Source organism: Apium graveolens, chromosome 10 (genome assembly GCF_009905375.1).
Source record: "Apium graveolens cultivar Ventura chromosome 10, ASM990537v1, whole genome shotgun sequence".
Classification (NCBI taxonomy): Eukaryota; Viridiplantae; Streptophyta; class Magnoliopsida; order Apiales; family Apiaceae; genus Apium; species Apium graveolens.
The window spans coordinates 155,141,519-155,153,772 of NC_133656.1; positions in this window are offsets into that span (position 1 = coordinate 155,141,519).

Below are 12,254 nucleotides of genomic sequence, written 5' to 3' on the forward strand. Positions count from 1 at the left end.
TGAAATAGAAAAGATGAAAGATTTTCATTAATATAGAAAGATAGTACATGATGATTTAGATTCCAACAATTAAACCCTAATCATAACTACTCTAGTTTCTACTTCTTCTCTGCTTCAATCCTCCTCGCCCTGCGTTGGTATGCTCCAGACATGGAGCGTACAAGAGAAATGATTCTCTCTTGCAGCTCCAGAGCAGCAAGGTGTTCCTGCTCAGCCTCTATGACACGTCTCTCCTATTCGAGCGAGACTTCACCCTCGAAAAAAAGAAAATTTATTTGATCGTCCCAAGAAAGTTCTTCAAAAACTTCAATGGGAACATCAGAAGGACTGCAGACTATCCCTCTGATACGTACACGAAGCCCAACAGGGTCATAGTAGACCCTGTTATTAGCCAAATGAAAGGCTGGTTGATAAACGCCATTGTTAATCTTGAAGAATACAGGAGCAGCCATTTGAGAGATTTGAACAAGATGAGGGTTTGAAGTTAGGATGTTTGATGAGAGAAAAAAGTAGTGATGAATATTGATGAGAGAAGGATTTAAATTTATAGAAGGAGAAAAGAAACCGAAGAGACGCCTGAGTTGTCCGGTTAATAAGTGTTTTAATCACATAAACACACTTTACGCGTATCTAGCCAGTTAAAAATGACTTAGCTTTCTAGATTAACTATTCCCCATGCAAGTACACAAGAACACTTACACAAAAAGTAACCCTTCCTATCAGCAAAAGATATTCCACTAGCTCACTAATTAAATGAAATACTGAGAAAGATTTATTTTGAATAAATTCAAAACACATAATTAGCACATAGTCAAATAAATTCAACTATTGTCAGTATTCTCAAAACATCACATAGAATACACTAGTCTACTTATATTAGACTAACATATTCCACATTTAATCAAAAATATGCACGTAAGCACGTAAATGTGTCAATAAGTCTGAGTATTTATAGAAAAAGCAAATGACTTAATGAAAAATCTGAAATAGGCATTGGGATTTATTCGAGAAGTCATTTTGAATAATATTCGCATATTCGAGAAGTTATTTTGAGTTCTTGATTAGTGAAGTAAAATAAGCTTATCGAAATGTCTTATAAATACTCAATTTGTCCAAATAGGACTGATAAATTCTGAATTTTAATCAATATAAATTTAGAACAGATTTTATGTCAAAAGTATTTTGCTGAACATAATTTATGAATTAAATTATTCCAATTGAATAGATAAGTATAAATAGAGCTTATAGAGAACTCAAACTACTCATTCGAGAACTCTATAGTGACTTATCGAGAAGTCATTAGTTGTTTGTTCGAGAAGTTTCATTTGAGAAGTCCATTATTGGCTTACTCGAGAACTCATTCGAGAAGTCATGATGACTGCTCGAGAAGTTCATTTGAGAAGTCCAAAAATTGACTTATCGAGAACTTAATCAAGAAGTCACAAAATGGCTTATCGACAAGTCAGTTATACTTACCAAGAATTTAGTTTTTCATACTTTTTGCTTCTTTTGATCTGTTATTTATTAACTTCATATATTTAGAATATGAATTAATAAATATACAGTTTACTTAGAATTTTGAAAAATTCCAAGTTAAAATATGTATCGAGAAGTCTGGGTATTTATATTTAAAGTAAATGACTTGTCGAGAACTCAAAAATAGACGATTGGAGTTTGTCTATCGAGAAGTCATTTTAAGAAATGAAATACATATCGAGAAGTCATTTTAAATTACTCATATGGAGAACTAAAAATTGACTTATCGAGATGTCAAAAAAATACACAGTTTGTCCAAAAATGGACTGTATTAATTCCAACTTTTATTTGAATAAATTCAAAATAAAATTAGAATAAATTTTCCAAAAATATTTTACCAAAATTATTATTATTAAATTATTTCAGCTCTGAGTTATTGATAAGTCAAAAATTGTACTTGTAGAGAACTCTGTGAATTAACACTACTAGAGAACTCTACAAGGACTTATCGATAAGTCATTTTTAAGCCTATCGAGAAGTCAGTAAGTTGACTTGTCGAGAACTCACTCGAGATGTCTTAAAATGACTTGTCGAGAAGTCAGTTAGACTTATCGAGAACTCAGTTCTCTATATACCTTTGATTTTGTAATTCTGCCTTGTGTTAATTTTATATGTTAAGAATGTGAATTAACAATTAAGCAGTTTACTTAGAATTTGAAAAATTCCAAGTTAATTTTTATTTTGAAGAATAAATATGCAGAGATTTCTGAAATATTTATACTTCATATTTCAGTTAATTTCCAATAAAATAAAATTAATTATGATTTACTGGAAATTAATCTGCTGTAAAACATTAACTGAGTTCTTGCCTTAGGATGAAGAGTTAAGCATTCCAATTTCACATAAAACTCTAGTGAAAGTGGCTTCATCCAAAGGTTTAGTAAAAATGTCAGCTAATTGTTTTTCTGTTGGAACAAAAATGAACTCAATGGTACCATTTATAGCATGTTCTCTAATAAAATAATACCTTACATCAATGTGCTTTGTTCTAGAATGATTAAATGGATTAGCCACTATAGATATAGCACTAGTATTGTCACACATAATGGGAATTTTGTGTAACACTAGACCATAGTCCATTAGCCGATTTCTAATCCAAAGCACTTGAGCACAACAACTTCTTGCAGCTATGTATTCAGCCTCAGTTGTAGAAGTTGATACATATTGTTATTTCTTGCTATACCAAGATACAAGTCTTTGTCCAAGAAATTGACAGCTTCCGCTAGTGCTCTTCCTGTCAACCCTGCATCCAGCAAAATCTGCATCTGTGTAACCAACAGCTTCAAAACCAGTTCCCTTAGGATACCATAATCCCAAGTTTGGAGTTCCCTTCAAATATCTGAAAATCCTCTTAACAGCCATCAAATGTGATTCTTTTGGATTGGCTTGAAATCTTGCACATAGACATGTTGCAAACATGATGTCTGGTCTACTTGCTGTTAAATAAAGCAATGATCCAATCATCCCTCTATAGCTTGAGATATCTACTATTTTGCCATTTTTATCTTCATCCAGCTTTATTACAGTAGACATAGGGGTAGATGTAGGTGAACAATCAACCATACCAAATTTTTTCTATAAATCCTTGACATACTTAGTTTGGCTGATAAAGATACCATCATTTCTTTGACTGAATTGAAGTCCAAGAAAGTAACTTAGTTCCCCGATCATACTCATTTCATATTCACTTTATATAAGCTTGGAGAATCTTTGGCAAAGCTTCTCATTTGTAGAACTAAAGATAATATCATCCACATAGATTTGAATTAGGATCATATCATCGCCATGTTTCTTGTAGAAGAGTGTCTTGTATGTGGTACCTTTAGTAAAACCATGCTTCCGTAAAAATTCTGACAATGTGTCATACCAAGCTCTAGGTGCATGTTTAAGTCCATATAGAACCTTGAGTAACTTGTACACAAAATTTGGAAATTTTGGATCTTTAAAGCCCGGTGCCTGTTGCACATAAACTTCTTTTTCTAGCTTACCATTCAGGAAGACACTCTTTACATCCATTTGATACACTTTAAAATTTGAATGTACAACAAATGCTAGAAAAATTATTATTGCTTTAAGTCTTGTAACTGGAGCAAAAGTTTTATCATAATCAATTCCTTCCTCTTGTGAGTAGCCTTTTGCAACCAACCTTGCTTTGTTTCTGGTGACTATACCATTTTCATCCATCTTGCTCCTCAACACCCATTTTGTTCCAATTATGCTTCTGTTCTTTGGTGCAGGAACCAATTTCCAAACTTTGTTTCTTTCAAACTGATTCAGCTCTTCCTGCATGTCAGATATCCAATCAGGATCCAGTAAAGCTTCATCAATTTTCTTAGGCTCTACTTGAGACAGAATACATGCATATAGACACTCATTAGCAGTTGCACTTCTAGTCCTCACACCAGCAGTAAGATCACCAATAATTACTTCTCTAATGTGACTTCTATCCCACTTCCTTGTATGAGTTTGATGACTTGTGCCTTCATCATTTTCTTCATTGTTGGTATGGCTTCTCGATCCTTCTTCTCTTTCTCCCCCTGAGTTTGTGCTATCAAAATCAGGTGTTTGAGATGAGCTTCCATTTTCATGATTTTCCTATTGAGAAATCTCTTTATTTAATATCTGTTGTGCATCAACTTCATCTTCCCCATCAGAATCACTATCAATGTTGAGGTTTTCAAATGCAAGGGCTTCAACTTCATTATCATCATGGCATTCCAAGCCTGGACACTTGTCATAATCAAAAGTAACATCTGTTCTCTCCATAATCTTCTTTTGATCAATCACTTAAACTTTGTAGGCTGTTCTTTCCAGTGAATATCCCGGAAAAATTGCTTCAAAAACCTTTGAGTCAAATTTTCCCACATATTCAGGGTTGTCTTTCAAAATGTAACACTTGCTTCCAAACACATGAAGATGCTTTACAATAGGCTTTCTTTTAGACATGAATGAGTAAGGTGATTTGCCATGTGCCTTGTTAACGAGGTATTTGTTCTGAGTGTAACATGCAGTGTTAACAGCCTCTTCCCAGAAATTTGTTGGCAGTTTGGCATCTTACAACATTGTTCTAGCAGGCTTCAACTAATGTTCTATTCTTTATTTCAACTACTCCATTTTGTTGAGGTGTTCTAGCAACTGAGAATTCTTGAACAATGCCTTTGCCTTTGCAGAATTCACTCAATGTTGCATACCTGAATTCTGTTACATTATCACTTCTCAATCTTTTCACACAATTGTAATCTTCAGCCTATTTTTCTATCTTCTTGATGTGCTCAATTATGATATGTGGAGTTTCATCTTTATAGTGCATAAACTCTACCCAAGTGTATCTTGAGAAATCATCCACCATCACAAATGCATATTTGTTCCTTGAAATTGATAAGACATTTACTGGCCCAAACAAGTCCATATGAATTAGTTCCAAAAGAGTACTTATAGAATTCATAGTTTTTGACTTGTGACTTGATCTTTTCATTTTTCCTTTCTGACAAGCTTCACAAACTTCAACTTGAGCAAACTCCAGTTTAGGCATGTCACTTACCAACTCATTTTTGACCAAGGTGTTAATTGCCTTGAAATTCAAGTGAGATATCTTTTTTATGCCAAAACTTGCTTTGTTCTTCTGATGTCTTGGTGTAGAAGCAACAAAGGCCATCTTTATTTGTTGAGTCCAAGTATGCAACAAACACGCTTCCTTTCCTTACTCCTTTCAGAGCAACTTCACCAGTTTTCTTGATGATAAAAGTGCAGTCTTCTTTGTTGAATAAAACTTTAAAACCTTTGTCTGCAAATTGGCTAACACTTAGAAGATTCACTTCAAGACCAGCTACCAGTGCTACATCATCAATGACAATATTTTCAGAAACAATCTTATCATATCCCATTATGAATCCTTTGTTGTTATCTCCAAAGGTCACCAAAGGGCCAGCTTTCCCCTCAAACTGTGATAGCATGGCTTTATTACCTGTCATATGCCTGGAACATCCAAGTAGTGTTGGGTACTTTCTTCTTGTTAACTGATTTAGCAGAAGTAGAATGAGTAGTTTCAGATAAAATAGAGTTCAATGACTGTTGTGCATTTTCCCTATCTGATGTAGACCCAATTTTTGTTTCTTTAAGGTTTAATCTCATTTTGTGGCAACTCTTCATCACTTTCAAGTTGCAAGGGATGCAGTCAAACTTGTCACAGAATGAGTAGGGATCATTTGCATCTGCTTCATTGTATTTGCATGCTCCTCCAGTTGGCTTGCTAACAACCTTTTTACAAAGGTGAGTTAGATGACTTACAAAGCCACATATTTTACACTTCTTTCTTGGTACATCTGCAACATAAGAAAAATTATTTCTTTTATTTATCGCTATTTTCCCATTTCTATTTTTCTTCTTCTTTCTTGCATCTTCAATCTTTATTTCTCTGACAGGAGTCTTGATACTTTGATTGTCCATGAGATTTTCTTCAGTATTGGAAGACTGAGTTGATTCTGCAGTTTTCTTCTCTTTGTCATCATCAATAATTTCTTGCTTGATAATCAATTCTTCTTCACTGAAGTTGACTTCACATGCTTTGAATATAGGTGCATTAACTTCTTTCAAGAAGGTTGGAGCATTTTCAGTTTTCTTTGCTTTCCCTTTGTCACCTACATTCTTCTTTTTGTCAATCAAAGCATCATAGTCAAGGCCGATATCAATGTTTGCACATGACTTGTTTTTTCTCATGGTACTGTCCAACCAGTTCAGATGCATTTCTGAAAGATTTCAGCTTCACTTCATTCTTTTCCATCTTCTCCCTTAGCACTGCTTCAATTTCATTTGCACACTTGAGCTTGTTCTTTAGATATGCATTTTCTTGTTTTAAAGCTTCAAGCTCCACCAATAACAATTCAATTTCTTGCTTCTCACTTTCAAGCTTCTCATTTATCTTTGTTAATCTGCTAACTTCTTCATTAGCAGCAACCATGTTTGTGTGGATGTGAAATATTTCCGTACTCATCTTTTCTACAGTTTCCTTATATTGATTCACAGTTAGATCAATTGTGGTCAGAGTTGGTACATATGATTTAGATGAGGAAGATTCTCCTTGCTCCAAGGCCATGAGTGCATAATTTCCAAATTCTTGATCTTCATCATTTTCAGAGTCATCCCAACTCTTACCCTCTGCAATATAAGCTTTGTTGTTTCTTTAGAAGAGCTTCATACTTTGCTTCAAGTTCAAGATAAGCTTTGTCTTTCTTTGCCTTTTTGGGTTTCCTGCATTCTGTAGCAAAGTGGCCTAGTTCATCACAATTGAAGCACCTTATCTTAGATCTGTCAACATATCCAGTTTTGTAGCCATTCTTGCTATCAAGGTTGTACTTCCCTTTTTCTTTCCAGCTGCTATCTTTGTTGAAAGACTGTCATTTACTCTTAAAGTATCTTGGCTTCTTTACTCTAATATTAGAGAATTTTCTAGCCAAATAGGCCATTGACTGATCTAGCTCATCCAGTTCTTCAAGAGTGTAGAACTCATATTTTTCCAATTCTAAAATGATTTGTTCCTGTGAATCATTTGTTCTTTGCTCACTTGTTAAGGCAACTGGAGTTTGAGATCTTGGCTCATCATTAGATGTTTGGCTTTCATTGACAATTAAAGCACTTGAACCATCTACAACATGTCCTCGGCCAGATCTCAATGATTTTCTCTGAATTATTTCAAGTTCATGTGTTTTAAGAATTCCATACAGAACTTCCAGTATAATCCTCCTCAAGTTTCTCCCTTCCCTGATTGCTGAGATTTTCTGTTCCAAATGATCAGGGAGAGTAAGCAAGAACTTCAGGTTCACTTCTTCAGCTTCATAGTATTTGTCATGGAGCTGCAAATCATTTATCATCTTGTTAAACCTTTCAAACACATATGTTATACTTTCCCTTGGCTTGGATATGAAACCCTCATACTGTGAAATCAATATCCTTCTCTGATTTGATCTAACTTCTTCAGTTCCCTCACACAATATCTCTATCTTTTCCCAGATCTGTTTTGCAGTGTCACAGTTGAGAATGTTGTTATACATTACATTGTCAAGTGACTAAATTAAGATTAACTGCAAGCCACTATCCAAGGAGACTTTCTCTTTCTCAGGCTCAGACTATTCTGCAGGGTCCTTGGGAGCATAATGAGCTGGAATAACCATATCTCCATATGTAGATTCCTCAACTCTAATCATAGGATTGAAGGGCCCATTCTTGAGGATCTGAATGTAGAGTGGATTGGCCATCCTGATAAACAACATCATTTTCTTTTTCCAAAGAGTGTAGTTAGCTTTGTCAAAGGTAGGAATTTTGATGCTAATGATTTTCTGTGTATTCATTCTTCCAAGATCTTGAATCTGTTTACTTTCAGATTTTGCTCTGATACCACTTGTTAGGAAATGAATAACACACAGAGGGGGGGTGAATGTGTTTTACTGTTTTTAGGCTTTTTTTGAATATTTTTGGTTGAACAAAGTAAATTTAATTTTGTAGTAAAGATGTGTTAATGCAGTAAATAAACATGCAATAAACAAGAACACAATCCTTTCAAAACTCACTTAATTTTTATATTAAATATCAAGAATGTTTTGCTACAAAATTTCTAGGCTCTTTGTTGATAAAGTACTTAGCTTCTTCTTAAGAAAATTACAAGATTTCTATCTAAATTGTTACAACTGACTAAAGGACCAGTGTTAACTTTATAACTCAGTTAACTGCTGGTTTACACAATGTGCAATACGATATGCTATTAACTTTACTAAACTGTCACTTGTCATTTCTATTTATAGAAAAGTAACTCTTCCATTTCCGGCTTAGCATATATTTAGCATCCTGTGATTCTCTTGATATTCTTCTATCAGTTAATCTTCACCATTGATTTGCACATTCTCTAAGCTTCTTTTTGTAGACTTGTCAATCCAGCTGGTTGGATTGTTTGTTGATTGTTTATCTTAAATATTGAACTGGTATGTGATTTTGTACTTTGAGAATTTCACTCGAGATCTCCAATTAGGCATATAGAGGTATTGACATCTCGATAAGTATAATGACTAATCGAGATCTCTAATGCTCTAGTGAATTTGACTTATAGAGGTCTCTGAGTTCTCGAATGAAACTTTGGCTTGTCGAGATCTCTCAGCATCATGTCTTCACTTTGACTTGTCGACAACTTATTGTTCTCTAGTGAATTTTGACTTATCGATATCTCTATGTTCTCTAGTGAATTTTGACTTATCGATAACTTAGAGTTCCCTAATGAATGTATACTTGTCGATAACTCTGAGTTCTCTAGTGAAGAAATGACTTGTTGATATCTCCAAACTTCATGTCTTCTTGACTTGTCGATATCTCTCTGAGTTCTATAGTAGCTTTCCTGAATTCTCGATAAGTCATTTGGAGTTCTCGAATGACTTCTCTATAACACTAAATATGTGACTTGTAGAGATCTTGACATAGAGAATTTTAACCAAACAAATTTATTCAACTCCAAGCTTCTTTAAAATTCTTCTAAGGCATGATCACCTTGATCTTCTTTCATATAGAATCCTTAGGCTTGATACTGTTTCAAGAAAAAGACTCCAGTTTGATCCTTTGCATTTTTACAGACTTTAAGTGTTACAAGTACAACTACAAACTCAGATAACAATACAACTTACTTAGGTTGTCAATATGACTTAGTCTTATTGAGATACATGCATGTCTTGCACAACAATCTACCCCAATTTGTGAGAAGATTGCTTAACACGCATTCATGGCTGTTAACAAGACTAACCTCAAGCTTAACATATTATGAAATGTAACAGTTCATTATTCTCCTTAGATCAGATGTCCATTTAGCTTTACTTCACACCTTGATCAGGAACACTAATGATGTTGTCATCTTCAGTAATCTTTGACATCATCACTTATATATTACATTTACTTAGATTTAATTTTTTAAGTAAAGAAGCCATCACTTGTCCGGAAAAAAAATTAGTCAGGACTAGAGCAACCATATTTACTTAGATTTAATTTTCTAAATAAAGAAGCCATCACTAGTCCGGACCAAAGATTAGTATGGACTAGAGCAACCATATTTACTTAGAATTAATTCCTAAGTAAAGAAGCCATCACTAGTCTGGACTAAAGATTAGGCAGGACTAGAGCAACCATATTTACTTAGAATTAAATTTCTAAGTAAGAAGCCACCACTAGTCCGGACCAACTATAAGTCTGGACTAGAGGAAACATATTTACTTAGAATTAATTTTCTAAGTAAAAATAAGCTACCACTAGTCCGGGCCAAAGATTAGTCTAGACTAGAGCACCCATATTTACATAGAATTAATTTTTTAAGTAAAAATAAGCAACCACTAGTCCGGACCAAATCTGAGTCTAGACTAGAGCAAACATATTTACTTAGAATTAATTTTATAAGTAAAAATAAGCAACCGCAAGTCCGAAGCAGTTAATAGTCTGGACTAGAGCAATCAAATCTACTTAGAATCAATTTTTTAAGGGAGCATCTACTGGTATGGGCTAAATATTAATCTGGACCAGAGAAACCACATAAACTTAGAAATTTTTTTATAAGACAATAATAAACTACAACAACAAAGCAGAATAACAGTAAACAAAAGCAAATAATTAAAAGTTAACCGGACTAAAATAACCCGGAGCTAATTACAAATATTACAAACACAAATCAATAAAAAGTCTTAAAATCGTAACAAGTTCACAATGCAAAAGAGAAGTAAAGAGTTCGGAGCATTTGGAGGAAGGAAACTGGGGTGTGGACCATCGAAAGGCTCCCGATCCCCGAGCCCAGCCTCGATATTCTGCTTCACCTTGATGAATTTTTCCACAAAGCTCTCCCAGTTCTCCTCCGGATTCGTTTTTATATGCCTCTCAGCAATTAACCAGCAGTGACCAATCTCTGGAGCACCGGCGTTAGCAATAGCCTTGTCATACTCCTCAGCATTCTTGTAGGGCGCAATAACTTCAGCCTCCGGCCTCACTGAAGAAAGCTGCTTCCGGAGCTCAGATAAGTAAGACTTCAAATCTGCAGCTTCTTTCTCAACATTCTCAGCCCAGGTTGTAACCTTGCTGAGATGTTTGTTCAGCCCGGACAGAGAAGTATCCTTAATGATGATCTGGTCCCTCAGCTCCCCAATCTCAGTATCCTTATCAGCAATAGAAGTACGGGCATCCTTCAACTCATTGTATGCAAGGGAAGCAGATCCGGCCATATAGCCACCAAGCTGGAGAAAAATAAATATATGTCTTACAAAATATTCCAAGGCAAAAGAATAGAAGCAGAACAAGAACAGAAACATAATATACCTGACCCTAGAGCCGGGTACACTCTTTCATAGTGACATCAAAACCAGAGTAATTCATTCTCTTCCATTCGTCCTCAGTTGGGATCCTATCCATGAAACGAGCAATTTTAACCTCCAGCTCCGGGCTACTCCTTTCCGGACGCTCGTCCGCCATACCCTTACCTTTGTCCACTCTGGACCCAGCACCACCAGCAACATTCTCAGCCCGGGGAGGTTTTGCACCAACATTCCGAAGACGCTTCCTCTTCCGGACAACATCTACTTCAGGAGCCTCCCCAAGAGGCTCAAACTCTTCCAAATTTTCAAATTCTTCACCAATCTCAACTTCAGCATTCCGCTCCGGAGCCCTTTCACGTTCCACAGACTCCGATATCGATACAACATTGCTCTGAGACCCCTCATCCGGGGGAAGATTAGATCCGGAACCAGCAACAGAAGCCTTCTTGAAAACTTTGAAGGCAGTTCCCAGCCCTTTCAATGCGACGATATAAGCAGAAGACGACATGTCCGGGTTGAAGTAAGGCAAATCTGCCAAAGGAGCAACAAACAAAATTATAAGCACATATAGACGACCACGAAAAATTACAAGCAAGTAAAAAGAATTAGTCCAGACAAAAAACAAAAAAAAACTCACATCCTAAGTGATGCATAGTCCTATGGATCATGAAGGTATCTCGGGTCAGCTGAATACCCAAACATTCACAAAAAGTAAAAACCACCTGGATTGCATCTCCCCGGAGAGTTTCTCGAGGGAACTTGGTTCGGACTCCCTCATGAGAAATATACGGGAGATACTGCAAATCCAGACCCCTCAGCATTATCAACTCCCCATTCCAGTATTTCAGGGAGGACTGGTGAATTACAGGCCTATAAGAAGATTCGTAGCCACACTGCGCAGCCCGGAATCGGATCTCATATAATAGCATTTGGCAAGACCGGACTAAACTAAAAATGTGATGCCACAACTTAAAAGTTGGATGAACCTTGAATTGGTGGCAGCAGGCAATGAACCAAGTCATCCACTTTATCCCATTTGGGGTTATCTGCATCAGAGATAACTGGTACTCATATTTACAAAGATGCTTCAAAAAGAGGTGCCAGTGCGGATTTCACCCGGAGCGCAGATGCTCCAACCACACAGGAACGAAGCCATCAGCCGGCCTATGATAGATCCTCTCTCCCGGCTCAGGTCACCTCCACTCAATTCGGGGATCCAATTGGAAGGCAGCCCGGATTGATGGGTCTTGCGCCGCATGATCCAAGGCAGCGTACTCATCATTCAGCTCATAAGGCTCCTTGGCCACAATACTATCGGGAAACCTTATATCAAACTCTTCACGGTCATACGGCCCCGGACCAGCATTAGGCCGCCTCGCATACCCGGACCTAATA